The sequence below is a fragment of the Ambystoma mexicanum genome, chromosome 6p (genome assembly GCF_040938575.1).
Source record: "Ambystoma mexicanum isolate Mex_15411 chromosome 6p, UKY_AmexF1_1, whole genome shotgun sequence".
Classification (NCBI taxonomy): Eukaryota; Metazoa; Chordata; class Amphibia; order Caudata; family Ambystomatidae; genus Ambystoma; species Ambystoma mexicanum.
In genome coordinates, this window is record NC_090935.1 from 39,626,956 (window position 1) to 39,654,275 (window position 27,320).

Below are 27,320 nucleotides of genomic sequence, written 5' to 3' on the forward strand. Positions count from 1 at the left end.
TTGGTAGAGACCCTTGTGCGTCGTAAATGTGGTGATGAACCTCGAGTCTGGATGGAGCTCAAGCTGGTGGTAGCCAGCCCGCAGTTCTAATTTAGAGAACACCTTCGCCCACTGTAACTCCCCTACGATGTCATCCAGGGTGGGTGTCAAGTGCCTATCTATGCATATTCTCACCGCGCCGGGCTGTTTCGGCTTGGGTGCAACCACTATTGGTGACACCCAGGGCGTAGGCCCCTCCACCCTCTCAATGATGTCCATGTTGACAAGCGACCGCAGCTCCTCCTCCACCTTCTCCCTTAGATGGAAAGGGATCCGCCTATGTTTCAGGGCTGTTGGCCGAATTGAATCGTCAATGTGCAGACGCACAGGGGGTGCCTTCAACTTTCCGACCCCTTCGAAAATGCCCCCAAACTTGACAAGCAGTGATTCAATGTCCGTCAAATACACCTCATATGCGAAATGCACCAGGTTCAGTGCTTCAGATGCTGCACAGCTGAGTAATGAATGGGGACTCACATCCGTGACAAAAAATCTTGCCCTAATTGTTTTTCCCTCCTTGGATACCGGAGTTATGAACACGCCCTTGATTGGCAGCGGAGTTTCCCCGCCGAACGTGAATATTTTCGCCGCCGATCTGTCCAGTGCGGGAGGGCCTGGAATTTTCTGACAGTGCTCTTCCGCCAGTACACAGACCAATGCTCCGATGTCAATTAGCACTTGTGTCGGCACTCCTTGTATGTCCACTACACACTTGGGCTGTCTCTTTCTCTTGGTTCCAGAGGCAATGTTTGAAATGAAGAACACTTCGTCCTCCTCTTCCTCTTCCTCCTCGGCCAACTGTAGTCTCTGCATTTCCTGCTCCAGGGCCGCGATGCTCCGTTGTCGTCTTGACCCGCTCCCCCGAACTCTAGCCGGGCCTCTCTGCACAGGGACGGGAGCAGGGGCCCGACACATTCTCGCATAGTGTCCCGGTCCATTGCACCTGCCACACGATCTTGATTTTGCTGGACACTCCTCAGAATGAGGCAAATCATACCCACAGTCTTGGCAGATCACGTTGGACCCATGTGGTGTTTGTGTCCCTTCCCTTCTCGGACCCCATTTGTCTTTCGATCCAGCCCGCTTGCTGATGGCAAACGCATCCTCAGATGCGCCCGGTCGCACTGCAGTGTCCATCCTGGCACCTCTCGCTTCCGCCAGCTCATACGTTCTGCCACTGTCGAGTATTTGTTGTAGAGTTCACCCTGGCTCTCTCAGTATTTGTCTCCGTAGTTTCCCGGATCGACACCCTTGGATGACCTGATTGCGTATCATCAAATCCTCATTGTCCCATCGGCACGTGGTGGCCATCAGCCGCAATCTGGCACAAAATCGATCCAGGGATTCCTCTTCTTTCTGTTATTCCCCGCAGAACAGAAATCTTTCGAAATCAACATTGGAAAGTGGTATGAAGTGATTCTCCAATGCAGCTTTGACGGCATCATATGTGGTTACTTGCAGGTTGAGAGATTCATATATGCGAATTACGTCCAGACCTGCGGAATACAACAGGGTCGCCCTTCTTGCGTCATCATCAGTTATCTCCGTTGCCTTGAAATACTTGTCAAGTTTCTTGATCGATAGCAACCACTTTGGACCTAATTTTGACGGGGGACCTGATACATCAAATTCTTGCATTGGTAGCAACGACCCTTGTGCTCTCGTCGCTACTGCCGCAGTTCCTCCTTCGTCCTCGCTTTCTGCCATGGTCACAGGTCGCACAGGCACCTCTTAATGCCTCAGAGGCCGCAAACCTGACTGGGGTTGATTTCACACGTACCTCAGATTACTGCTGGCTAATCCACCACCTTGTCGTGTTTTGCAGCACTCCTTGAAGGGGTGTCTGTGTTGAGCAAATCGTCCTCAGGGCTCTGGGGCGACCAAAAGTTCCAAAAATTGCTCGGTAGCACTTAAACAGCAGCGCACGAGCACCCTTTCAGGCCGCTACTGCTGTGTGCTTGCCCTTCGATATTGCCGGAATGTTCACGCCGGATCCGTGCTTCCATTCGACGTAGCGTCGCCACTTTTCACGGCCGTGAATATGCGGCAAGCACTACGGCAGTCTCCCGCCTCGTCGCCAGTTGTGTTGTGGGGTGGCACCTGGGCCTCCGGTGGCCCACACACGCGCCCAACATACACATACGCACATACACAGGAACGGAGACACAGGACGCGCTGTTGCTTCTTGCGCGTCCCGGCGGCAACTGCCGTCGTACGCAGTTTATTTAACCCTGCGCATGCGCGGGCCCGGAACGAGGCTCGCGCATGCGCGCACAAACTAACTGGGACGTCACATCTGACATAGAATACAGCGTGTGAGAATGTTGATGTATGAGTGGAAGTTCTGAGGGTGTCAGTTGGTGAGATGTAGACCCCTAGAGAGGATGCTGGTGCATGTTGCCCTACGCTTATGTGTACCTGACTTGATAGACCTAATGAGATGTACAAGAACTTTCATAAATAAACAACTAGTACATCAGAAGATGTCAGAGTCATCTTTAGGAGTACCCAGTTTTTACATACTGCACCTGTGAATTTCCAATGCGGATTCTGCTTAGAGGGACCTCTAGTAGCAGACTCTGGTACTGCACCTGTGAATTTCCAATGCGGATTCTGCTTAGAGGGACCTCTAGTAGCAGACTCTGGTACCCTTGAATTTCCAATGCAGATTCCACTTAGAGGGACCTCTAGTAGCAGACTATGGCATTGCACTCTTGAATTTCCAACGCCTGAGTCTGATTGAGGGTTCTCTAATAGCAGACTCTGGGACTGCACCCTTGAATTTCCAATGCCGTAGTCTGATTGAGGGACCTCTAATAGCGGACTCTGGGACTGCACCCTTGAATTTACAATGCCGGAGTCTGATTGAGGGAACTCTAATAGCGGACTCTGGGACTGCACCCTTGAATTTACAATGCTGGAGTCTGATTGAGGGACCTCTAATAACAGACTCTGGGACTGCACCCTTGAATTTCCAATACCAGAGTCGGATTGAGGGACCTCTAATAGCAGACTCTGGGACTGCACCCTTGAATTTACAATGCCGGAGTCTGATTGAGGAACCTCTAATAGCAGACTCTGGGACTGCATCCTTGAATTTCCAATGCCAGAGTCTGATTGAAGGACCTCTAGTAGCGCACTCTGGGACTGCACCTTTTAATTCCCAATGCCAGAGTCTGATTGAGGGACCTCTAGTAGCGCACTCTGGGACTGCACCTTTAAATTTCCAATGCCAGTGTCTGATTGAGGGACCTCTAGTAGCGGACTCTGAGACTGCACCCTTGAATTTCCAATGCTGGAATCCACTTAGAGGGACCTCTAGCAGTAGACTCTGGGACTGCACCCTTGAATTTCCAATGCTGGAGTCTGCCTCAAGGGACCTCTAGCAGCAGACTCTGGGACTGCACCCTTGAATTTCCAATGTCGGAGTCTGCTAGAGGGACCTCTAGCAGCAGACTCTGGGACTGCACCCTTGAATTTCCAATGTCGGAGTCTGCTTGAGGGACCTCTAGCAGTAGACTCTGGGACTGCACCCTTGAACTTCCAATGCCAGAGTCTGATTGAGGGACATCTAGTAGCAGACTCTGGGACTGACCCTTGAATTTCCAATGCTGGAGTGAGACGGAGAAAACGGAATGTGTCCCCCATGCCGAACGGACCCGTAGTGGAAAAAGGCCCAGCAACACCCTAACTGCAGAACACATGAGTTTTTATAAACCCCCACCGTCCCAAGTGCGAGGGTTCATAATGGGAAGTGTGCAACTTGTCTGCCACATGCTCCTATTAAACCATGCACCATGCCGAAGATGGACGAAGACTAGCTGGAGCTAGCTCATGTCAACCAATTGGACACACTTGACTAGACGGAGTGACCTACACTAAGCAGCGGTCGTTAGAGACACCATGACAACATAGTCGCATTAGACACAAAGTACACGCGCACATCCGCGCAACTGCGTAACACACAATTCTAAATGATGCAAATGTGCACGTCCGTGCAACTGGATACACACGCACAGAATTAGAGGACAGTGACACATACATTTGTTTTATCAGTGGCTGAGCCTTTCATATGCATGATGGAGACTTTTCCAACTCAAAGACCCCGGAAAGCACCAGTTACCTTGCAAATCTGAGATAGTTAAAGTGAGCAACACAAGGCACCCATTTAAAGATGTTTTTATATCCATGAGGACTAGTAGCTCTACCTGCAAAAAATAAAGTTGCTTTTCTGTCACTAATCAAATGTTTTCAACATCAAGAATAACGATGAGCTGCAAGTTTGGGTCAAATGATCTGCATATCTATCTTTGTTTATTACATAACCTCTTTTATTACATGTCTTAAATCACTAAAAGTACAGTGGGGGTGACTAGATTTTTCAGGTTGGCATTATCTTGCATTCTGGGACTTACAGTTTACCATTCAGGATGTGAAAATTAAAGCCACAATTGTATTATTTTTGCTTAACATGTTGCTATAAGGATGTGCATGCTGTCATTGGCTTTATTATTCAATTTTCTTTTGTAAGTAAACTCTATAAGACATTACTGTAAATCTTGAAATCCAACTATTTGAGGCAAGGTTTGTGATCCTGGTCCCCCCCAAAAGACCCCTGCCCCCACCACACTACCATCCCTGCAATCCCATCCATCTATCCTACACATTCGACTATTACCTTTTTGGATGCAGCCAGCGTACCACTGGTTCATTTTTTCCACTTCCACCCCTGCACCCCTACCCGTACACTTGACACTACCACCCCTGCAATCCTGTCCATCTATCCCACCAGTCCACTATTGCCTTTTTGGATGCAGTCAGCGTACCACTGGCTCCTTTTTTCTTCTTCCACCACTGCCCCCCACCCATACTTGACACTACCACCCCTGCAATCCCGTTCATCTATCCGACCATTCCACTATTGCCTATTTGGATGCAGCCAGTGTACCATTGGTTCCTTTTTTCACTTCCACCTCTGCCACACCACACCCCTCACTTGACACTACCACCCCTGCAATCCCATCCATCTATCCCACATTTCCAATATTGCCTTTTTGAATGGAGCCACCGTACCACTGGTTCATTTTTTCCACTTTCACAAATGCCCTCCTCCCCCCCACTTTACAGTACCACCCCTGCAATCCCGTGCATCTATCCCACCATTGCACTATCGCCTTTTTGGATGCAGCCAGAGCACCACTGGTTCCTTTTTTCCACTTCCACCCCTGTGCGTCGCCCACTGAGTCCTGCCTTCCCCAGTGCATTAGTGCTGTTTTTCTGCTGCTTCTTCGGGGTCAAGAAAGGCAATCAAAAAACACATGCATCACGTATGTTTTCTAGATCCCTGGAGATGGTGTCACTAGTCTTAAATAAAGCAGCTCACCAAACCCTGGCTATATCTCAGCATCCGGGGTTTACTCAGATATATTAATAATAAAGTCTGGAGCCCTGTTCTGTGTTCCCTGCTGTGAGATGGCGAAATACAGAGTAAGAGAGTCAGGCTCCACTAAGAAGAGGATGCAGGAGGCTGACCAATCACTGGAGCCTATGTATAGACTTCCCACAATCCGTAGCAAATATCTGCATAATTACCATCTGTTTCTCAAATATAGAAGCTTTATTTTCATAGAATTAAATGAAAGACCTCGTGCTTTCATATACTAAGATGTTCTCATTCGTTTTTTTATTGAAATCCTAAAGTTGTAAATCGTCCTATTTTTTCAAGGTAGCTTTCGCTCTGACCAACCTTTCCTAAGTACAATAATGCATGATTGGATATTAATGTTACTGCGTCAGAGCCGGCCCTTCACGGCACTTTGTGTGGCTGTGATATTCGGCTATAAACCCAATTTTTGGAGGTCTCGATCAGTATCTGAGACCAACACTTTCAGTTAAAAGAAAGATTAGATTATTTCTTGACACGTTATAATATTCGCAGTTACACGTGACACTTCTCGAGCCCTAGGAGGGGCTACCACGTGACACTCCACAAGCCCAAGGAGGGGTTTCAGGTCACACTAGTGCGAACCCGTGACGCTCTTACCACGTGACACTTCTCGAGCCCTAGGAGGGGCTACCACGTGACACTTCTCGAGCCCTAGGAGGGGCTTCCACGTGACACTTCTCGAGCCCTAGGAGGGGCTACCACGTGACACTTCTCGAGCCCTAGGAGGGGCTACAGGTCACAGCAGTGCGTACAGTTAAAGAATGAGTTGGTCTGGTTTTTACGACAATAAAGGGCGGCTGGTTTCACTTGTTTCTAAATCAATGCAGAGGCCTTGACGGCCGGTGTTGTGCATAGCTCCCAACCTTTTTTGTCACCTAGGTGGGTGTAAACACCCGATTTTCTTTTTGGCGGGTGAGAGGCTCATTGAAGTGAATGGCGTATGAGGGACTTGGTGGGTGATTCGTCTGCTTTGAAGGCGGGTGACACCCGCCAAAAGCGGGTGAGTTGAGAGCTATGTGTTGTGTAGTATTTGGAATCCCGTACCATCCTGCTATCCCTGGTCTTCGTTAAGTTTGTTCTGCTGATTGGCTGCATTAGCCTAAGACCCGCCCCCTACTTCTGGATTCCGTTTCCAGGGACCTCTATTAAGGGCCTCTGGTACTGTGTAGTGACCTGGTTTCCCTGTTACCTTTGTAGTATGCATGGAATGTTGGGTGAGTGATGTTGTGTTGTGGGGTGGCACCCGGGCCTCCGGTGGCCGACACACGCGCCCAACATGCACACACTCACATACACAGGAACGGAGACACGGGACGCGCTGTTGCTGCTTGCGCGTCCCGGCGGCAACTGCCGTCGTACGCAGTTTATTTAACCCTGCGCATGCGCGGGCCCGGAACGAGGCTCGCGCATGCGCGCACAAACTAACTGGGACGTCACATCCCTTTTTTTTTTTAACGAGAAACAGTATAACACTAGGGGTGCGCAGGCTCCCCACGAACATGTAAACATGAACACCTTTCTCACCAATCGGGAGCGGCCTCTCTAGCTACAGGCTCAGTCCCCTGAGTCCAGGACGTAGTCCTTGAGACGAACGGGTGGCTTGCAATTGCGTCGGACAGGATACCGGGGCGGGACCGTTGGCAGGGGTCCGTCACCCTCTCCAGCGGGAGTGCTCTCGCTCGATGGCACGCCCTCTTGCGCTCAGGGGTTCCTTTCCGGACCTACAATCTCACCCGGGGTCTGGGCTCCATCCAGCATGTCCACTTTCTTGAAGAAAGACCGGTTGAGGGTGACGGTGCCCCGCTCACACGCTGCCGTCACCATGGTCCCTTTTACATGCATTACTTTCCAGGGGCGAGGTTCAAAAGGTAGAGACAATTTGCCTTCCGGGTGCCGATTCCGAACCAGCACCGAATCTCCAACTTGCACTTCCATTTCTCGCAAGCCCCTCCTCTCGCTTTCCTTCTGGTTGCGCAACTCTCGTTCCTCCTGAACTTTCACGTCGTCAATGACCCCGGGTCCTCTGCCCTCCACTTCTGGCAACATTCCCCTCGGGCACCGCCCAAACAGTGCCTCTGCAGGAGCAACCCCCGTGGACTGGTGGGTCGTTGCTTGATACTCCCTCAGAAATTCCACAAGCTTCGTCCGCAGATTTTCACCCCCTCTGGCTGAAATCCTCAGTACCTTGTTGAGTGTCTGCATCATTCTTTGGCCTCTCCATTCGCTCATGGCCATAGTGGGGACACCCGGCGGTGATGTATCCCCCTTTCTCGGAGGAATTGGGCAAACTGGCTGCCAGTAAATGGGGGTCCATTGTCAGAACACAGTATGTCCGGGAAGCCATGCGTCGCAAACATTTTGTCCAACACTCTGGTGGTGAACTCCGTGGCCGTCGACTCCACCACCTCGACCTCCGGGTACCTCGACCACTGGTCTATGACCACAAGAAGGTACATGCCTCGACCCGTCGAGCCAAAGTCCACATGCACCGTCCCCCATGGCTTCGTGCTGCGCTCCATGGAGCATATTGGCGGGGCCTTGTCTCCCGGGGTTGCCGCTTGGCAGGACAGGCATCTTCTCACAAAATTTTCAACCTCGCCCTCCAACTCTGGAAACCAGACCTTGGGCCTCAACCTCGCCTTGGTCTTGACGACCCCTTGATGACCAATGTGCGCCAGTTCCAACACCCTTTTCCTTAGCGCCTGTGGTATGACAATTTGTTGCCCTCTGAGGAGGAGTCCATCATCAGAGATGGATAGCTCGTCTCTCACTCGCCAGAGCGCTTGCAGGTCCCTCCGTGCCTCCTCGTGGCGCCGTGAGTTACTGCGCAGCACTTCCCTCCAATCTCCGCTCCTCACCGTGGCTTTGATAATGGTGAACACCTCATCCTTGGAGGATTCCGTCGCTATGGCCAGTCTCGAGAGAGCCATTGGCAGTGCCCCTTCCACCACCTGACAGAGCAGACCTTGGCAATCCTCTTCACCGCTCTCTGCTTCTGTATTCTCCTTGTTGGGATGGCGCGACAGATAGTCCGCCGGGTTGTTGGTTCCCGGTCTGTATATTAGCCGCACCCCGTATTCCATGAGGGCCAACATCCACCTCTCGATTCTTGGTGGTGGTTTTGACGACACTCCCGCCAATATGGGCAATAGCGGTTTGTGGTCTGTCACTACCACGACGGGTTTGCCCAAGATGTAGAGGCGGAAATGTCGACAGCCCCACAGGATGGCCAGGGCCTCCCTCTCAATTTGCAAGTACCTCATCTCGGTACTGGAAAGGGCTTTACTTGCGTATGCAATCGGTCGCATGTCCCCTCTTTCGTCTGGCTGTAGCAACACCGCCCCCACACCTACAGGGCTGGCATCCACTACAATCTCGGACTCCACCGATGGATTGAAGTGCGCCATCGTGTCTTCATCGGACAGGGCATTTTTGAGGGCTTGAAATGCCTCCTGTTCTCGAGCTTCCCACTTCCATGGTGCATCATTCCGCGTCAGTGCCCTGAGCGGTTCCGCCAGCGAGGCCAAGCTCTTAATGAAGCGCCCGCAGTACGTCACCATACCCAGGAAACTCCTTACCTCCGTAGGAGATTGTGGCGCGGCCGCTTCTCGAATGTCTCTGATCTTTGCCGGGTCAGGCGACACGCCGGCGGCAGGAAAGATGAATCCGAAAAATCCAATTCGGTCTTTAAAGAATTCGCACTTTTGACGGTGCAGAGTGAGACCCAGATCGTGCAGTCTTTTTAGTGTGTCCTCGAGCCTTTTCATGTGTTCAGCTTCAGAGGTGGCGAACACCAAAATATCGTCACTCATATTCAACACCCCTTTTAGGCCTGCCAAAGCTCCCCGGATGGTGTTTTGGAACACCTCGGCGGCCGATGAAATGCCACAACTGAGGCATTTGAATTGGTAGAGACCCTTGTGCGTCGTAAATGTGGTGATGAACCTCGAGTCTGGATGGAGCTCAAGCTGGTGGTAGCCAGCCCGCAGATCTAATTTAGAGAACACCTTCGCCCCCTGTAACTCCCCTACGATGTCATCCAGGGTGGGTGTCAAGTGCCTATCTATGCAAATTCTCACCGCGCCGGGCTGTTTCGGCTTGGGTGCAACCACTATTGGTGACACCCAGGGCGTAGGCCCCTCCACCCTCTCAATGATGTCCATGTTGACAAGCGACCGCAGCTCCTCCTCCACCTTCTCCCTTAGATGGAAAGGGATCCGCCTATGTTTCAGGGCTGTTGGCCGAATTGAATCGTCAATGTGCAGACGCACAGGGGGTGCCTTCAACTTTCCGACCCCTTCGAAAATGCCCCCAAACTTGACAAGCAGTGATTCAATGTCCGTCAAATACACCTCATATGCGAAATGCACCAGGTTCAGTGCTTCAGATGCTGCACAGCTGAGTAATGAATGGGGACTCACATCCGTGACAAAAAATCTTGCCCTAATTGTTTTTCCCTCCTTGGATACCGGAGTTATGAACACGCCCTTGATTGGCAGCGGAGTTTCCCCGCCGAACGTGAATATTTTCGCCGCCGATCTGTCCAGTGCGGGAGGGCCTGGAATTTTCTGATAGTGCTCTTCCGCCAGTACACAGACCGATGCTCCGATGTCAATTAGCACTTGTGTCGGCACTCCTTGTATGTCCACTACACACTTGGGCTGTCTCTTTCTCTTGGTTCCAGAGGCAATGTTTGAAATGAAGAACACTTCGTCCTCCTCTTCCTCTTCCTCCTCGGCCAACTGTAGTCTCTGCATTTCCTGCTCCAGGGCCGCGATGCTCCGTTGTCGTCTTGACCCGCTCCCCCGAACTCTAGCCGGGCCTCTCTGCACAGGGACGGGAGCAGGGGCCCGACACATTCTCGCATAGTGTCCCGGTCCATTGCACCTGCCACACGATCTTGATTTTGCTGGACACTCCTCAGAATGAGGCAAATCATACCCACAGTCTTGGCAGATCACGTTGGATCCATGTGGTGTTTGAGTTCCTTCCCTTCTCGGACCCCATTTGTCTTTCGATCCAGCCCGCTTGCTGATGGCAAACGCATCCTCAGATGCGCCCGGTCGCACTGCAGCGTCCATCCTGGCACCTCTCGCTTCCGCCAGCTCATACGTTCTGCCACTGTCGAGTATTTGTTGTAGAGTCCACCCTGGCTCTCTCAGTATTTGTCTCCGTAGTTTCCCGGATCGACACCCTTGGATGACCTGATTGCGTATCATCAAATCCTCATTGTCCCATTGGCACGTGGTGGCCATCAGCCGCAATCTGGCACAAAATCGATCCAGGGATTCCTCTTCTTTCTGTTTTTCCCCGCAGAACAGAAATCTTTCAAAATCAACATTGGAAAGTGGTATGAAGTGATTCTCCAATGCAGCTTTGACGGCATCATATGTGGTTACTTGCAGGTTGAGAGATTCATATATGCGAATTACGTCCAGACCTGCGGAATACAACAGGGTCGCCCTTCTTGCGTCATCATCAGTTATCCCCGTTGCCTTGAAATACATGTCAAGTTTCTTGATCGATAGCAACCACTTTGGACCTAATTTTGACGGGGGACCTGATACATCAAATTCTTGCATTGGTAGCAACGACCCTTGTGCTCTCGTCGCTACTGCCGCAGTTCCTCCTTCGTCCTCGCTTTCTGTCATGGTCACAGGTCGCACAGGCACCTCTTAATGCCTCAGAGGCCGCAAACCTGACTGGGGTTGATTTCACACGTACCTCAGATAGCTGCTGGCTAATCCACCACCTTGTCGTGTTTTGCAGCACTCCTTGAAGGGGTGTCTGTGTTGAGCAAATCGTCCTCAGGGCTCTGGGGTGACCAAAAGTTCCAAAAATTGCTCGGTAGCACTTAAACAGCAGCGCACGAGCACCCTTTCAGGCCGCTACTGCTGTGTGCTTGCCCTTCGATATTGCCGGAATGTTCACGCCGGATCCGTGCTTCCATTCGACGTAGCGTCGCCACTTTTCACGGCCGTGAATATGCGGCAAGCACTACGGCAGTCTCCCGCCTCGTCGCCAGTTGTTGTGTTGTGGGGTGGCACCCGGACCTCCCGTGGCCCACACACGCGCCCAACATGCACATACGCACATACACAGGAACGGAGACACGGGACGCGCTGTTGCTGCTTGCGCGTCCCGGCGGCAACTGCCGTCGTAAGCAGTTTATTTAACCCTGCGCATGCGCGGGCCCGGAACGAGGCTCGCGCATGCGCGCACAAACTAACTGGGACGTCACATCTGACATAGAATACAGCCTGTGAGAATGTTGATGTATGAGTGGAAGTTCTGAGGGTGTCAGTTGGTGAGATGTAGACCCCTAGAGAGGATGCTGGTGCATGTTGCCCTACGCTTATGTGTACCTGACTTGATAGACCTAATAAGATGTACAAGAACTTTCATAAATAAACAACTAGTACATCAGAAGATGTCAGAGTCATCTTTAGGAGTACCCAGTTTTTACATACTGCACCTGTGAATTTCCAATGCGGATTCTGCTTAGAGGGACCTCTAGTAGCAGACTCTGGTACTGCACCTGTGAATTTCCATTGCGGATTCTGCTTAGAGGGACCTCTAGTAGCAGACTCTGGTACCCTTGAATTTCCAATGCAGATTCCACTTAGAGGGACCTCTAGTAGCAGACTATGCCATTGCACTCTTGAATTTCCAATGCCTGAGTCTGATTGAGGGTTCTCTAATAGCAGACTCTGGGACTGCACCCTTGAATTTCCAATGCCGTAGTCTGATTGAGGGACCTCTAATAGCGGACTCTGGGGCTGCACCCTTGAATTTACAATGCCGGAGTCTGATTGAGGGAACTCTAATAGCGGACTCTGGGACTGCACCCTTGAATTTACAATGCTGGAGTCTGATTGAGGGACCTCTAATAACAGACTCTGGGACTGCACCCTTGAATTTCCAATACCAGAGTCGGATTGAGGGACCTCTAACAGCAGACTCTGGGACTGCACCCTTGAATTTACAATGCTGGAGTCTGATTGAGGGACCTCTAATAACAGACTCTGGGACTGCACCCTTGAATTTACAATGCCGGAGTCTGATTGAGGGACCTCTAATAGCAGACTCTGGGACTGCATCCTTGAATTTCAAATGCCAGAGTCTGATTGAAGGACCTCTAGTAGCGCACTCTGGACTGCACCTTTAAATTTCCAGTGCCAGAGTCTGATTGAGGGACCTCTAGTAGCGGACTCTGAGACTGCACCCTTGAATTTCCAATGCTGGAATCCACTTAGAGGGACCTCTAGCAGTAGACTCTGGGACTGCACCCTTGAATTTCCAATGCTGGAGTCTGCCTCAAGGGACCTCCAGCAGCAGACTCTGGGACTGCACCCTTGAATTTCCAATGTCGGAGTCTGCTTGAGGGACCTCTAGCAGCAGACTCTGGGACTGCACCCTTGAATTTCCAATGTCGGAGTCTGCTTGAGGGACCTCTAGCAGTAGACTCTGGGACTGCACCCTTGAACTTCCAATGCCAGAGTCTGATTGAGGGACATCTAGTAGCAGACTCTGGGACTGACCCTTGAATTTCCAATGCTGGAGTGAGACGGAGAAAACGGAATGTGTCCCCCATGCCGAACGGACCCGTAGTGGAAAAAGGCCCAGCAACACCCTAACTGCAGAACACATGAGTTTTTATAAACCCCCACCGTCCCAAGTGCGAGGGTTCATAATGGGAAGTGTGCAACTTGTCTGCCACATGCTCCTATTAAACCATGCACCATGCCGAAGATGGACGAAGACTAGCTGGAGCTAGCTCATGTCAACCAATTGGACACACTTGACTAGACGGAGTGACCTACACTAAGCAGCGGTCGTTAGAGACTCCATGACAACATAGTCGCATTAGACACAAAGTACACGCGCACATCCGCGCAACTGCGTAACACACAATTCTAAATGATGCAAATGTGCACGTCCGTGCAACTGGATACACACGCACAGAATTAGAGGACAGTGACACATACATTTGTTTTATCAGTGGCTGAGCCTTTCATATGCATGATGGAGACTTTTCCAACTCAAAGACCCCGGAAAGCACCAGTTACCTTGCAAATCTGAGATAGTTAAAGTGAGCAACACAAGGCACCCATTTAAAGATGTTTTTATATCCATGAGGACTAGTAGCTCTACCTGCAAAAAATAAAGTTGCTTTTCTGTCACTAATCAAATGTTTTCAGCATCAAGAATAACGATGAGCTGCAAGTTTGGGTCAAATGATCTGCATATCTATCTTTGTTTATTACATAACCTCTTTTATTACATGTCTTAAATCACTAAAAGTACAGTGGGGGTGACTAGATTTTTCAGGTTGGCATTATCTTGCATTCTGGGACTTAGAGTTTACCATTCAGGATGTGAAAATTAAAGCCAAAATTGTATTATTTTTGCTTAACATGTTGCTATAAGGATTTGCATGCTGTCATGTGGCTTTATTATTCATTTTTTTTGTAAGTAAACTCTATAAGACATTACTGTAAATCTTGAAATCCAACTGTTTGAGGCAAGGTTTGTGATCCTGGTCCCCCCCCCAAAAGACCCCTGCCCCCACCACACTACCATCCCTGCAATCCCATCCATCTATCCCACACATTCGACTATTACCTTTTTGGATGCAGCCAGCCTACCACTGGTTCATTTTTTCCACTTCCACCCCTGCACCCCCACCCCTACACTTGACACTACCACCCCTGCAATCCCGCCCATCTATCCCAGCATTCCACTATTGGCTTTTTGTTTGCAGCCAGAGCACCACTGGTTCCTTTTTTCCACTTCCACCCCTGCAATCCCGTCCATCTATCCCACCATTCCACTATTGGCTTTTTGGATGCAGCCAGAGTACCACTGGTTCCTTTTTTCCACTTCCACCCCTGCCCCCCCACTTGACACTACCACCCCTGCAATCCGTCCATCCCACCATTCCACTATTGGCTTTTTGGATGCAGCCAGAGTACCACTGATTCGATTTTTCTACTTCCACCCCTGCCCCCCCCCAATTGACACTACCACCCCTGCAATCCCGTCCATCCAACCATTCCGAGTCCAAATGCCTGTGCACATGCATGCAAGTCACACACAGACAAATACCCAAACCCTAATAATCTCAACTATTATCACCTCCCCAGGGGACAGTGCCTACCCTCTGAGCAACCACATGATGACGCCAATCTGGAACCCCACCACACCACCCCAGGTAAGATACAACGTTGCCCATATTGCAACCAAGGGCATTGTGGAGCGCACATTCGGAGTGCTCAAGTCACGCTTCCGCTCCCTTGACTGCTCTGGTGGTCAGCTACTATATGCACCCCCAGTAGTGTGCAGGATCATTGTAGCAGCATGTGTCCTGCACAATGTTGCAACACGGCGGGAGGTACTGATGGACATAGTGGTGCCCCCACATCCCCAACTACAGGCACAGGCGCTGCCCATGGGAGGGGACAGGGCACGTGGCAAGGCAGCCCGGACCTAGCTTGTGGCCACATTCTTCACCTAAACTCCCACCTCTGCGGAGTGCACACAATCCTGCCAGATACCAGGCGACAATCGATGATGACAAAGAGACAGTCAACTGTCACAACCTTACCACCCTGAAAATGTTCCCACGGAAGTGCCACATTGTGTGTATCCCTAGCTACTTAAAAATAACCAATCCTGTGTGACCAAAAGGAACACATGCAAGGTGTGTATCACACACCCCTGCAAAACAGTCCATCACAATCCCTTGTATGTCACCCAAACCCTCCCAAACCACATCACCCTTGTCTGCTACACCATCACATGGCATGCAATAGCAAAAGGCCACCACATGACCAATAATATACAAAGTGACATGTCATAAATGAAAAATGGCATGAGACAATGATGTCTGACATGGAATCAGATGAAATGACTGACCAACAACGTCCCACACATACAAAGTCAGACACAAATGCTTTCCAACAGTCGTAGCATGAACACAACACTGAATGCCCGTTCACATGCACATTGGGCATGTCAAAAACATTAGTACACATGTTGGAAGCACATAACACAGTCACACATGGACATCACACAGTCAGCCAACACATGAAGCAGACATGTCACACACAGAAGAGAACCTGCCATGCATGCATGTAGAACGGTGTTACATGGCTCAGAAGTGGGTTGATGCAGTGTAGAACATGTGTACGTTACTCACTATCTACATGTACAAGTACTTCATGATGTGTATCAAAACACATGAAGGCAGTGCATGGGCAAGTTCAGGCATCACGTGCAATGTGCATGCAATGGGTTTCATGGCTACAAACAACCCTCCTCCCCCTGTGTAATGACCCTACCGCCATGCCGCTAAAGACCCCAACAAGTCTCTTACCGCCTTCGACGAAAGTGCAGATAGCACCTGCGCCCTCACGCTGCATGCAAATAGCGGTCACCGCTATTAGCGGTGACCGTTAAATTGCGGAACCGGAAATAGCGTCATCGCACAGGAACGGGAAAGAGCACGGTGGCCATCTTCAAAAACACAATCCACTGCCATCCTCTGCCCCCTGGACCTGTTTGGAGTAGCTTGCAGTTGGAAATCATCAGGGACACCCTCAACATGCCCAAGGCATTGAAAAAAACCACCGACCGGCAGCGGAAAGAAAAATTTACCTCAGAGGAGCTAATCATGCTGACCCAGACCCTAGCTGACAATGCCGCCGTGGTCTTTGCCAGCGACATGCGGTGGGAGACACTCATGAAAAAAAGTAAATCTGGCCTGAGGTTGCATTGAAAGTCAGTGCTGTGGGCACCACCACCCGCAATGTGCGTGAGTGCTGAAAGAGGTGGGATGACCTGAGACTCCGGGTGAGAAGCATCCTTGCCGAAAACCACCAAATGGCCACAGGAGGTGGATCTGGGTCGCCCATAAAACGTAAAGAATGGGAGGAGACATGCGCCAACCTCATTGGAGTGGAATGCATAGAGGGTGTCGGCATGATGGAGCATGGCGTGGCAACCACTTCAGATGGAGGTGAGTGTACACATGAAAGCATGCAATGTGAATCTACTGGTCCCCCCAAATGTGAGCCCAGAATCACCTCATGGATGGCCAAACATCCACACATGCATCACACCCTGGCCATGTCAGTGTCAGACCCAAACACACACACATGCACACATCACCAGAAACAAGTGCCACACACAACCATGCATGGATGAGCCACTGAACTGACACATCACCTGCATCCTTTACAATGTAGTCAAAACGGCCACAACTGCATTATTGATGTATACTGCATTAAGTACATTGAACCGTAACCAGTGACATCCCCCTTCTTGTCCCCGACAGGCTCACATACAGACAGTGAGGATGCTGGCAATGCATCACAGGCACCCCCTGCGCATAAGAAACAAAGGGCTTTGGACACAGAGGACACCCCCACAACATCAAGGGGCAAAGGCAGAAGGGTCCAGATGCAGAGTGCGAAACATCGGTGGAGCGCCACTTCCAAGACACAAGTTGCCACACCACCAACAACTGCCCCACCTCCGGAGGTTAACCCACCACCACCGATCCCGGCCACAGAGAGCCCACCCTCAGCTCCAGCTAGTTCTGCAGGAGAGGCGGCAGCCACTGCCCCACTATCAGATTTGGAGGACCCAACTGACTTCCACATGGAGATGCACACCCAAACCCCCCCTGGAGCCCCTGAGCCATCACCACAGCACACACCTGGGTCCAATGTCACTGGCGATGAGAACATGTGAGCTTTTAGTAGCCCCCGGTGGCTTCATCTGTTGACCTGGTACCATCGCAGGCCACAGCAGCCACACCACCAGAACCCAACACTGCCCTCGACCTGGCCAGCATCAGCCAGCGGCAACAAGAAATAACTGTGCTGGTTGGACAGCATGTTGAGGAGGCTGCCCGTCTCAGGGGATGGGATGTTTGGGGACATCCTTACGTTCCTTAATACACTGGTGTTTGAACAAAACACAGGCTTGGACTTCTTCATTGTGTATGTGTACTTTATTGACGCCATGGTCCATTGTGCGCTTCCAAACAGCTACCAGTGCATTACTAACCATATCCATGTGACAGTACGAAACCATGTTACTCAGAATAGTTGGTTGATCAGATGCTGTCTCAGAGCACGTCCCTCCTGGCCATCCCCTCTTGCATGACCTGCATCCCCGTCACCTCCGTCCTCATCACCATCATCATCCTCATCAGGTGCTTCTATTTCAACGTCAGGGGGCAGTGGCACATTCCATCTGATACACATATTGTGCAGCATGACACATCCCATGGTGATCTTGGCCACCTTCTCATGGCCATACAACAGAGCGCCACCAGACCTGCTAATGCACCTAAACCGTGTCTTCAAAAGGCCAAAAGTCTTCTCGATCACAATGCGGGTACGGGTATGTGCACGATTGTATTCCTCTTCGTGCATGTTCTGTGGGTTCCGTACAGGGGTGAGGAGCCACCTCTTCAGGGGATAGCCGGCATCACCTGTATGGGGGGACGAATGGGGTCCTGTTACTGTTCACCTCAAGAGCGGCCTGTTCATATCACACAAATGGACTTTGCATTGTGATTGAAGTACACAATTAACAGCATACATGCGTGTGTGACTGCAATGTGCAAAGGTGAGCTCGACCCTGCAAGTAGACATGCCCCATTCATGCCTCCAACAGTAATTGACATGTCCTGGGTGAGGCCAGGTCTTAGGTGTCCCTGGGCCCAGGCAGATTTGGTACCACACTGCTGGTGTTATGCCATTCCGACATTGATGTTCCTATGCTGAGAGGCATCACTTCAGTGGTGCTATAGGTGGGTGGTGCAATGCTATGGCTAGGGTGATCCCTTTGCATGCTTTCAAGGGCACATTGCATTATTGTTGTTGTGCTGGACTATTTCTGTATGACTATCTTGACAGCATGTATGACATTTGTGTATTTTGTGGCGTAGAATGTTGTGCAATGTGGATGTGGATGGATGTATAAGGTTTCTAGACCTGGATTGTCATCTATGTTGTGTAGCTTATACTTGCATGTCCATTCATCTCAAGTACGTTGCGGGCTTCCCAGATGGACATTGGCATACATCTGTATGTGCATTCGTCCGACGGACGACAAGCTACACCCATTTCGAGTATGTATCTCTCCCCACCCAATCACACCCAGTTGGAGTATGTATCTCCCCCCCCATCACACTGACATGTGCTTGCCCTGCAACTCACCAAGTAGCCACGAACGTTGTCCGGCTTGTCGCTCCATGTAGCGTGGGATAGTTGAGTTCCGCAGGACCATGGAATCATGGGTTGATCCGGGGAAAAGGGCACAACAATGTGTGATTACCTTGTTGGCGTCACATACCATTTGGACATTGATGGAGTGGAATTGCTTCCTGTTTCGGTAGACTACTTCATTGTGATGTGGTACAACCAATTCCACATGGGTACAGTCGATGGCCCCGATGCAACTTGGGATGCTTGCCAGTGAATAGAGCCAACTTTGGTGTTTGCAATCTCCTGGGCAGTCCGTGGCATGAATATGTGTTAAGGTGCATGCTTCAGGAGGGCATCAAGTACCTGGTTCAGCGTGCGTGAGAATACTGGTTGTGAGATGCCATGCATCTGGCCCACTGTATGCTGGTAGGTGCCTGTGGCCAGGAAGTGGAGCACAGTCACCACCTTGAGTAGAGGGGGGATGGCAGTTCCGATGTCTATGAGGCTCACAATGTCGTTGTGTATCATGTCTACGATGCTGGTGATGGTATCCCGGTCCAGACGGTACAGGGTGTGTATCTGCTCTGGGGTTAGATTAAATGGAATGGCTCTGATCCTGGGGATTGGTGGTGCCTCTGTGGTATGATTAGGTGCCGTGGTGGTGCTTGCTGTGCCTGTCTTGCCCTCCTCCTCCTCCTCCTGCGTCTCCTCTGTGCTGCCTGTTGTTGTTGCTGCTGCGCTGCAATCATGTCCTCCAGCCCATGTAATGCTGCAAGTATTGGAACCATCTTGGTGTGGGAAGGGGTGTGGGAAGGGGTGTGGTGTGCTCCTTTTGGGCTGCCACAGTCTCCATTGCCTCCACCTGTGCTGATTGTGTCCACCTGTGGCAGGTGGGAACACTGCTCAGTTCTCTTAACGGGTAGTTCACGATGGCGGTATTAGCACCATGGCGGTAATGGGTTTTTGGGGGCTTTACCATGTCGCTATTGGCATGTCCGCTCGCCTTGTGATGCTGTGCTATTAGCGGCATTGGCGTTATTTACGGGATGGAGGGTCGCGCGCACTTGGCCTGCCCGCTCTTAGTGGCACCGTACTTAGCGGTGCCGCTAATAGAGGTGAGCCGGGTCGTAATTAGCATGGGGATTTAACATTACCGGTATTCCATTACCGGTAACGTTAAATCCCTACCGCCTACCATGTAATGAGGCCCATAGTCCCAGTGCTGAGAGGAAGGACACCCCAGGCTACATGCAGAAGGGCCAGTGAGCTGGAACTTGGACCGGAGGGGCATCCGGGTGACTAGCATGTGAGTATGGTGCAAGTGTGGTGATGAGGACAGTCCCTGTCTGCTCAACATGTCCACCATCCTGCACAGCAGGCACGCATCAGTGAAGCATTGCATGACTTGCACATGAAAACGGTTCTAGGTCAAATGTTCGAATGCAAACGATCGAATGACCAAAGGGGCCATTTTTTTTGCCCAATAGTTTGGGGGTTCCCCAACCAACGCCAGTTACTGTAGCAAAAACCACTTTTATTTTTAACTACACGAAAACCATTAACCATATATATTCTGTATGAGAAATTCTACCCTTTTGTTTTAGGTCCAATTACCTCGACCCTTTCATCATTCAATCCTTTTGGTGTTGAATCTTTGACAGGACACCCATGAGAACCATGTACACATGACATGTAGTGGCAGTCATGCCCAACACATGACACAAGTAAAACAATCATGGCCTCGACAAACACGCAGCAACACTCACTGGACTGGGCATCAAAGTCCTGCATCTCTCCCACTCCTTTGACCAATTCTGGTGGTATGAACTCCGCAACGAGTGACTCGTGCGGAGTGAGGTCTACCTCCTCAGGTGCCGGCCCACTGCCAGTCACCAGAATCATGTTGTAATTTGAGGCACGCTTCGCCTTAGCGCTGCGTTTGAGGTCATTCCAACGCTTTTTGCACTCTTGGGCTGTGCGCACCTCATGGCCGAATGCACTCACATCTTCTGCAATTTGTTTCCAGTGGGTATCACGATGGGCAACCGTAGTTTGACAGTTCGGCCCGCTAGCATGTCATGGTTGTGGTCATGCACGTAGTCCACGAGGTAGTCCAGTTCCTGCTTGCAGAAAGGCTTCTTCCTCGACGTGCAGGAGGCCGTAGCTGTCTCTGGGGTCCCAGCCTGTACTGCAGGTGCAAACTTCCTCCTCTTCGATGTGGGTCCGGACCCTGGCTGGCAAATGCCGCCCTGATCAGTATGGGCAGTGGCACTGGTGGAATGAGCTGAGGGAGTGGCAGGTGGAGCATGGAGTGAGGCCCTGACTTGCGTCAGTGGCTGCTGGGTGCCCTGGAATGGACCCTGCACAGCAACATCCGTTGGGCCAGGGTCATTGACCGAGACTGTCCTGGTTGGTAGACTCACAACCGGGGTTGTGTCAGCTGCATCTGCCCCTGCAGTTGCCGACACCCGGCTGGTCGGGGCAGCAGATGGAATTACTGCCCCAGGGACACGTGCCTCGGTCTGGGCAGCCCTGCGTGCACCTACGGTGTGCCTCCTGACCACCTCGAAATCTTCCAAGGACTCTTCAAGTGCCAACGCAGCCTGTGCTGGCAGACCCTGAGCCTGGGTGGTGGTGTCCACAGCTGCACTTGCAGCTACCACTACCCTTGGGCCCGTGGCAGTCGATGAAACGGTCTGCCGCTTCACACGGGCGCCAGTGCCAGATACAAGAACTGCAGCTCCTGGAGCCGCAGGGGGTGGTGGCATGACTGCACCAACATGTGGCACAACATCGTCCCGAGCTGGCGCACCCCTGCCTTTTGCCCGTCTACATGTAAGTCTGGTAGCGTGTGTGCATGTGTTCTGCACTCCCTGTGTTGCATGTGACGTCAGGCTCACCTTCTGCTGCTCGTGCTGTTGTTTGTGTATGGATGGTGCTGCCTGGTGCAACAATCCTATTGATTTGCTCATGTGTGTGAGTTAAAATGGCATGTGTGTTGGGGAGTGTGATGCCATGTCTGAAGTTTGACACTGCCACTCATGTACAACTGTCATATGTGTATCAGTCCATTGTACAGTGCCCTGATACCTGTGTTCTATCTCTCCCTGTCTGCAGCGTCAACTGATGAAGAGGGCGGAGAGGGTGCTGTGAAGCAAAGCGGCAGGGATCGCATCGCCAGCCGGAGACGCAAGGCCCGGGTCCCCTCCCTGTTGTCATCTTGTCGGGGAGTGAGGAGTCTGGTGCGGTGTCCCAGGCCGCAGCTGCCGAAGGTAGGTCCAAGAGGCGGAGGTCGGAGGTGAACTCCTCGGCAGCAGAAGGGGCAGCTGAGACCCCACAGGGTCCGACGGAGGAAGATGGTACAGAGTCATCCAGGTTGGTGGGGGGTTTGGTGGAGGAGGAGGCCGTGGAAGGGACACACACGGGGTCTGAAGGTGGGGATTCCACTGGTGCTAGTGGTGCAGTGCAGGGGCAGGGACAGGAGGCAGCACAGGCCGCCGCGGAGGTGCCTGTGTGTAATCCTGTCCCCGATCCTGTGACTGCATCATCCCACACCAGCAGGAATGCTTTCGTCCAGACCCGTTTTCAGGGAGGGGATTAGCGCACAACAACTGGCCCTTCTCTCCCTGCGGACGTGGCAATCCGGGACTGGGTTGAGCCTTTCCTGGCTGGGATGGCGTTGCGTCAATGGGGCATGCGAGCTGACCTGCAGTGTTTTCGTGAAGACACTGCACGTCATCTCGGATGCCTCTTTGACTGCGTTGACCTATTGGGACGGGTCACGAGTGCTGGATTTCTCTGTGTGCTGGACCTTCTTCCGACCCCTTCCTCACCTGATACCCCTATGCGCCAGTCATCCTCCATGCCATCTTCTCACCCATGTATCACCTGGGTACCCTGTGGAGCTGCCTCTGATCCAGCGGCCAGTCTGGTGGAGGACACATCCCTGCCACAGTCGGGAGTCGGTCGTCCAGCAGGGGTGGCCACCACAACAACTGCACCCCAGCTGGAGTAGGACGTGCAGGCAGTAAGAGCCAGGGCACAGGCACAGCAGCAGCAGGCACAAGGTGGGAGCGATGATGGGTCGGGGCCATCAACATCCGAGGGGCAGGCATCGGCAAGAGGGCAGGAGGACCCAGGATTGGGAGTGTCTTCCGTGTGGCAGCTGTTGGGCCAGGCCATAGATGCGGAGCGGCGGCGGGCGGAAGATGCATGGCTCACAATGGTCAGGGCAGAGAACTCCATGCGGAGGGCTCAGAGGCGGGCCGAGTGCCTCGAGGCAATTTGCAGGGAGTTGGAGTTGAACATGGCATCGTCCCTGCGAACCCTCGGGGCCATGGAAGAAGACCGCCTCAAGGACATAGAGCAGGAGTTCGATGATGCCCTGGCCCGGGAAATCGGAAAGTGAGCCATCGGACTAGCCCGCCACCATTGTATATAGTTTTTAGTGTTAGGTTTAATTTTCGTTTTGCTTTATTTTGGGGTGATTGGACTATGCCCCACACTTTTGTATATAGTTATTTCTTAGGTAGTTTCTTTGGTAGGTTTAATTTCTTTCGTTGGGCTCATGGACCCTTTAATAATTTGTTGTACATAGTTTAACATTGGATTTATGAGAACTTTTTTTTGGAATTCACCATGGATCAATGGATTTTACATTTTACGTTTCCTTTGGATTTGCTTTGGTGGACGGAGAGTTTGGACGATTTTTCTTTTGGATTTCTTTGGATTGGTTCTACATTTCATTTCATGTTTGACATTTTTTTATGCTTTCATTTATTACATTCATTTTGTTCATAATACATTTTGATATTTTACTTCCAATGGGATTCGCTCATTGGGTTAATGCATGTCAAAATGTGGGTTTACACAATCACTGGCACCCAGTGTGTGTGTGTGTGATGGACATGTGTTGATGTACATAGTTGACTTTTGGTTTGTGTCATGAAATAGTCATGTCAGTGTGGGGTGGATTGGAAAATCAATTGCGTCTCAAGACTGAGGTGGCGTGCTGTGGCATTTTGGTGGACATGAGGCCCCTGATTGTGCATCTTTATGACGTGTTGGGGGGGACATGAGTTGGGGCCTGACTGTCACTGCTGGGTGGTTGGGGGTGCAGAGGGCCATGAGTCGGGGCCTGCTGACAGGTGCCCGTCAATGCTGGGGGGATGAGGGTGCAGGGGGACTTGAGTCGGGGCCTGTTGGCAGGTGCCCGTCAATGCTGGGAGGGGGTGATGGTGCAGGGGGACATGAGTCGGGGCCTGCTGGCAGGTGCGCGTCAATGCTGGGGAGTGAGGATGCAGGGGGACATGAGTTGGGGCCTGCTGGCAGGTGCCCGTCAATGCTGGGGAGTGGGGATGCAGGAGGACATGAGTCGGGGCCAGCTGACAGGTGCCCGTCAATGCTGGGGGGGTGGGAGTGCAGGGGGCATGAGTCAGGGCCTGCTGGCAGGTGGCCATCAATGCTGGGGGGTGGGGGTGCAGGTAGGCATGAGTTGGGGCCTGCTGGCAGGTGCCCGTCAATACTGGGGGGGTGGGAGTGCAGGGGGGCATGAGTCGGGGCCATCTGGCAGGTGCCTGTCAATGCTGGGGGGGTAGGGGTGCAGGGGGGCATGAGTCGGGTCTCACTGGTGCATGGTGACATGTGGGCTGGCTGGGGGCATGGCCAGGGTGGATGGGCTTCCTATGGGACATGACCAGGGGTGCAGGGTAGTCCCCTGTGGTGTGGGCTGGCTGCAGGGGCTGGGGAGAGGGTACAGTGCACACCTGGGGGGACCCACACTGCCAATTCACGTGTGGAACTCCCCGCGCACCCCTCAGAATACATGTACATGCTCACCCAGCTAAATCGCATGTGATTCTCCCCACACACCCCCCGAAATACACGTACCCCGCTCACACAGGGCCTATTACGTGTGATTCTCCCTGCGCACCCCCAAAATACACGTACCCCGCTCGCACAGGCCCTATTGTGTGTGATTCTCCATGCGCACCCCCAAAATACACGTACCCCACTCGCACAGGGCCTATCGCGTGTGATTCTCCCCACACACCCCAGAAATACACATACCCCGCTCGCACAGGCCCTATCGTGTGTGATTCTCCATGCGCACCCCCGAAATACACGTACCCCGCTCACACAGGGCCTATCGCGTGTGATTCTCCCCACGTACCCCAGAAATACATGTACCCCACTCGCACAGGGCCTATCGCGTGTGATTCTCCATGTGCACCCTGGAAATACACGTACCCCACTCGCACAGGGCCTATCGCGTGTGATTCTCCCCGCGCACTCCCGAAATACACGTACCCCGCTCGCACAGGGCCTATCGCATGTGATTCTCCCCGCGCACCCCCGAAATACACGAACCCCGCTCGCACAGGGCCTATTGCATGTGATTCTCCATGCGCACCCCCGAAATACACGTACCCTGCTCGCACACGCCCTATCATGTGTGATTCTCCACGCGCACCCCCGAAATAGACGTACCCCACTCGCACAGGGCCTATCGCATGTGATTCTCCATGCCCACCCCCGAAATACACGTACCCTGCTCGCACAGGGCCTATTGCGTGTGATTCTCCACGCGCACCCCCGAAATACACGTACCCCGCTCGCACAGGGCCTATCACGTGTGATTCTCCATGCACACCCCTGAAAAACACGTACCCCGTTCACACAGGGCGTTCTCCCCACGTAGCGGGGTACGTGTATTCGGAGGGGTACGCAGGGAGTTTTACAGAGGTCTTTGTGGTGGGGGGCTGTATGTTGGTCCACAGGCCTGTGCGCTGTTCATGGTGCGCAGGGAGGGGTTGGGGGCATAACTGGCGCTGCTGCATGGCCGCTGCGCCACTCTGCGCCACTCTGTGCCACAGCTGGTTATGGATGTTAAATTCCATGAATATGCTGTGCGCGGAATTGAATTTTGGTGCACGCGGTTGGCGCAGACTGCTGCACCCGCACACTGTGCGCCAGCCACGTGCGCCACTTGTGCGCTGAATTCTATGAATTACCCCCTTAATAAGTAGCTAATCAAACCCACTTACTACATTATTGCATTACTGCACACAAAACACAAACAGACAACACATGCAAATAGAGCATATAGAGGGAAAGTGAAGTAAACCAAAAAACAGCAGTATTACTCGACAATCTTCATAACCTAACTGATTATCTTCATGCACAGAAATTATTGTTCTGCTTCAAAGCTACTACTTCCCGATGTATAACTATCACATATTGTGACTAGACCCTAAGGAAAGTAGTGTAAGTGCAATGTGTACAAATATGAGCATATCCAGGGAAAGTACAGTAATAAAAAAAACAACAGAACTATAAGACAGTGTTGATAACCCTACGAATCATCTTCATACATAGAAAGCATTGCTGTCTTCCAAGTCTGTGTTTTCCCCTTTGTATATGTTTCATATGCTTGGAGTGGACCCTAAGTGAATTACTGTAAGAACATATTTGAAGTATAAGGGCCTCATTACGATTCCGGCGGTAACCGCGGCGGTAAAACCGCCTGGTTACCGCCGGACTCGTATTACCATTCCGCCTCCGTGATTCCCGGAATTACCGGGGCATTACAACCCTGATTTTCCGGGAATCACGGAGGCGGAATGGTGTAAATCCCCATTCCCATTGAGTCCTATGGTACTCAATGGGAATCGGGATCATGGAAACACCGGCAGCATCTCGTAATGCTGCCGGTGTTTCCTCGTCCGCCTGCATGCGGGAGGTGTTAAACCCGCCAGGTCAGACCTGGCGGGAACATCACCTCCCGCCTGCAGGGGTCGGGATCAGGCAGTCCGGAAACAACGGTTGCGGCGGGTTTACCGCCACCGTTATTTCCGGACCGCCAGGGTCGTAATGAGGCCCAAGTCTACAAATATAGTACTTTGTAGTATAGTATAGTGAATTTTTAGTTCCTGACTGTTACTGGCCTAGATATATCAGTAAAGGAAAAAAGAGTGAGCCAGACATGTGATGTCAACAGTGATGTCATCAATGACATTTGTGATGTCATCTTTGATGTCCTCGGTGTTAGTCTTAGCAGTGCACGGTGGTGGCGTGAGTTATGGTTGCTTAACTTACCATAACTGGCGAATTTCAGGGGTTTTTCGGTTTTACTTGGAACCACAAAATCCCTTTAACAAAGTTTTTTCACTGAATTTCATAGGTTTTTAGCAATGCAACTTAACCATAACATCCTTTTAACAAAGTTTTTTCATTGAATTTCATAGGTTTTTATTAGTGCATTACAATAAGAATCCCTTGTACAGACTTTTCATGAAAAGTAAATGCACATGTGATGTCATCAGTGATGTCATCAATGACATTTGTGATGTCATCTTTGATGGCCTTGGTGTTAGTCTTAGCAGTGCACGGTGGTGGCGCGAGTTATGGTTGCTTAGCTTACCATAACTGGCGAATTTCAGGGGGTTTTCGGTTTTACTTGGAACCATAACGTCCCTTTAACAAAGTTTTTTCACTGAATTTGATAGGTTTTTAGCAGAGCAATTTAACCATAACGTCCCCTTAACAAAGTTTCTTCATTGAATTTCATAGGTTTTTATTAGTGCAACTTAACCATAACGTCCCTTAACAAA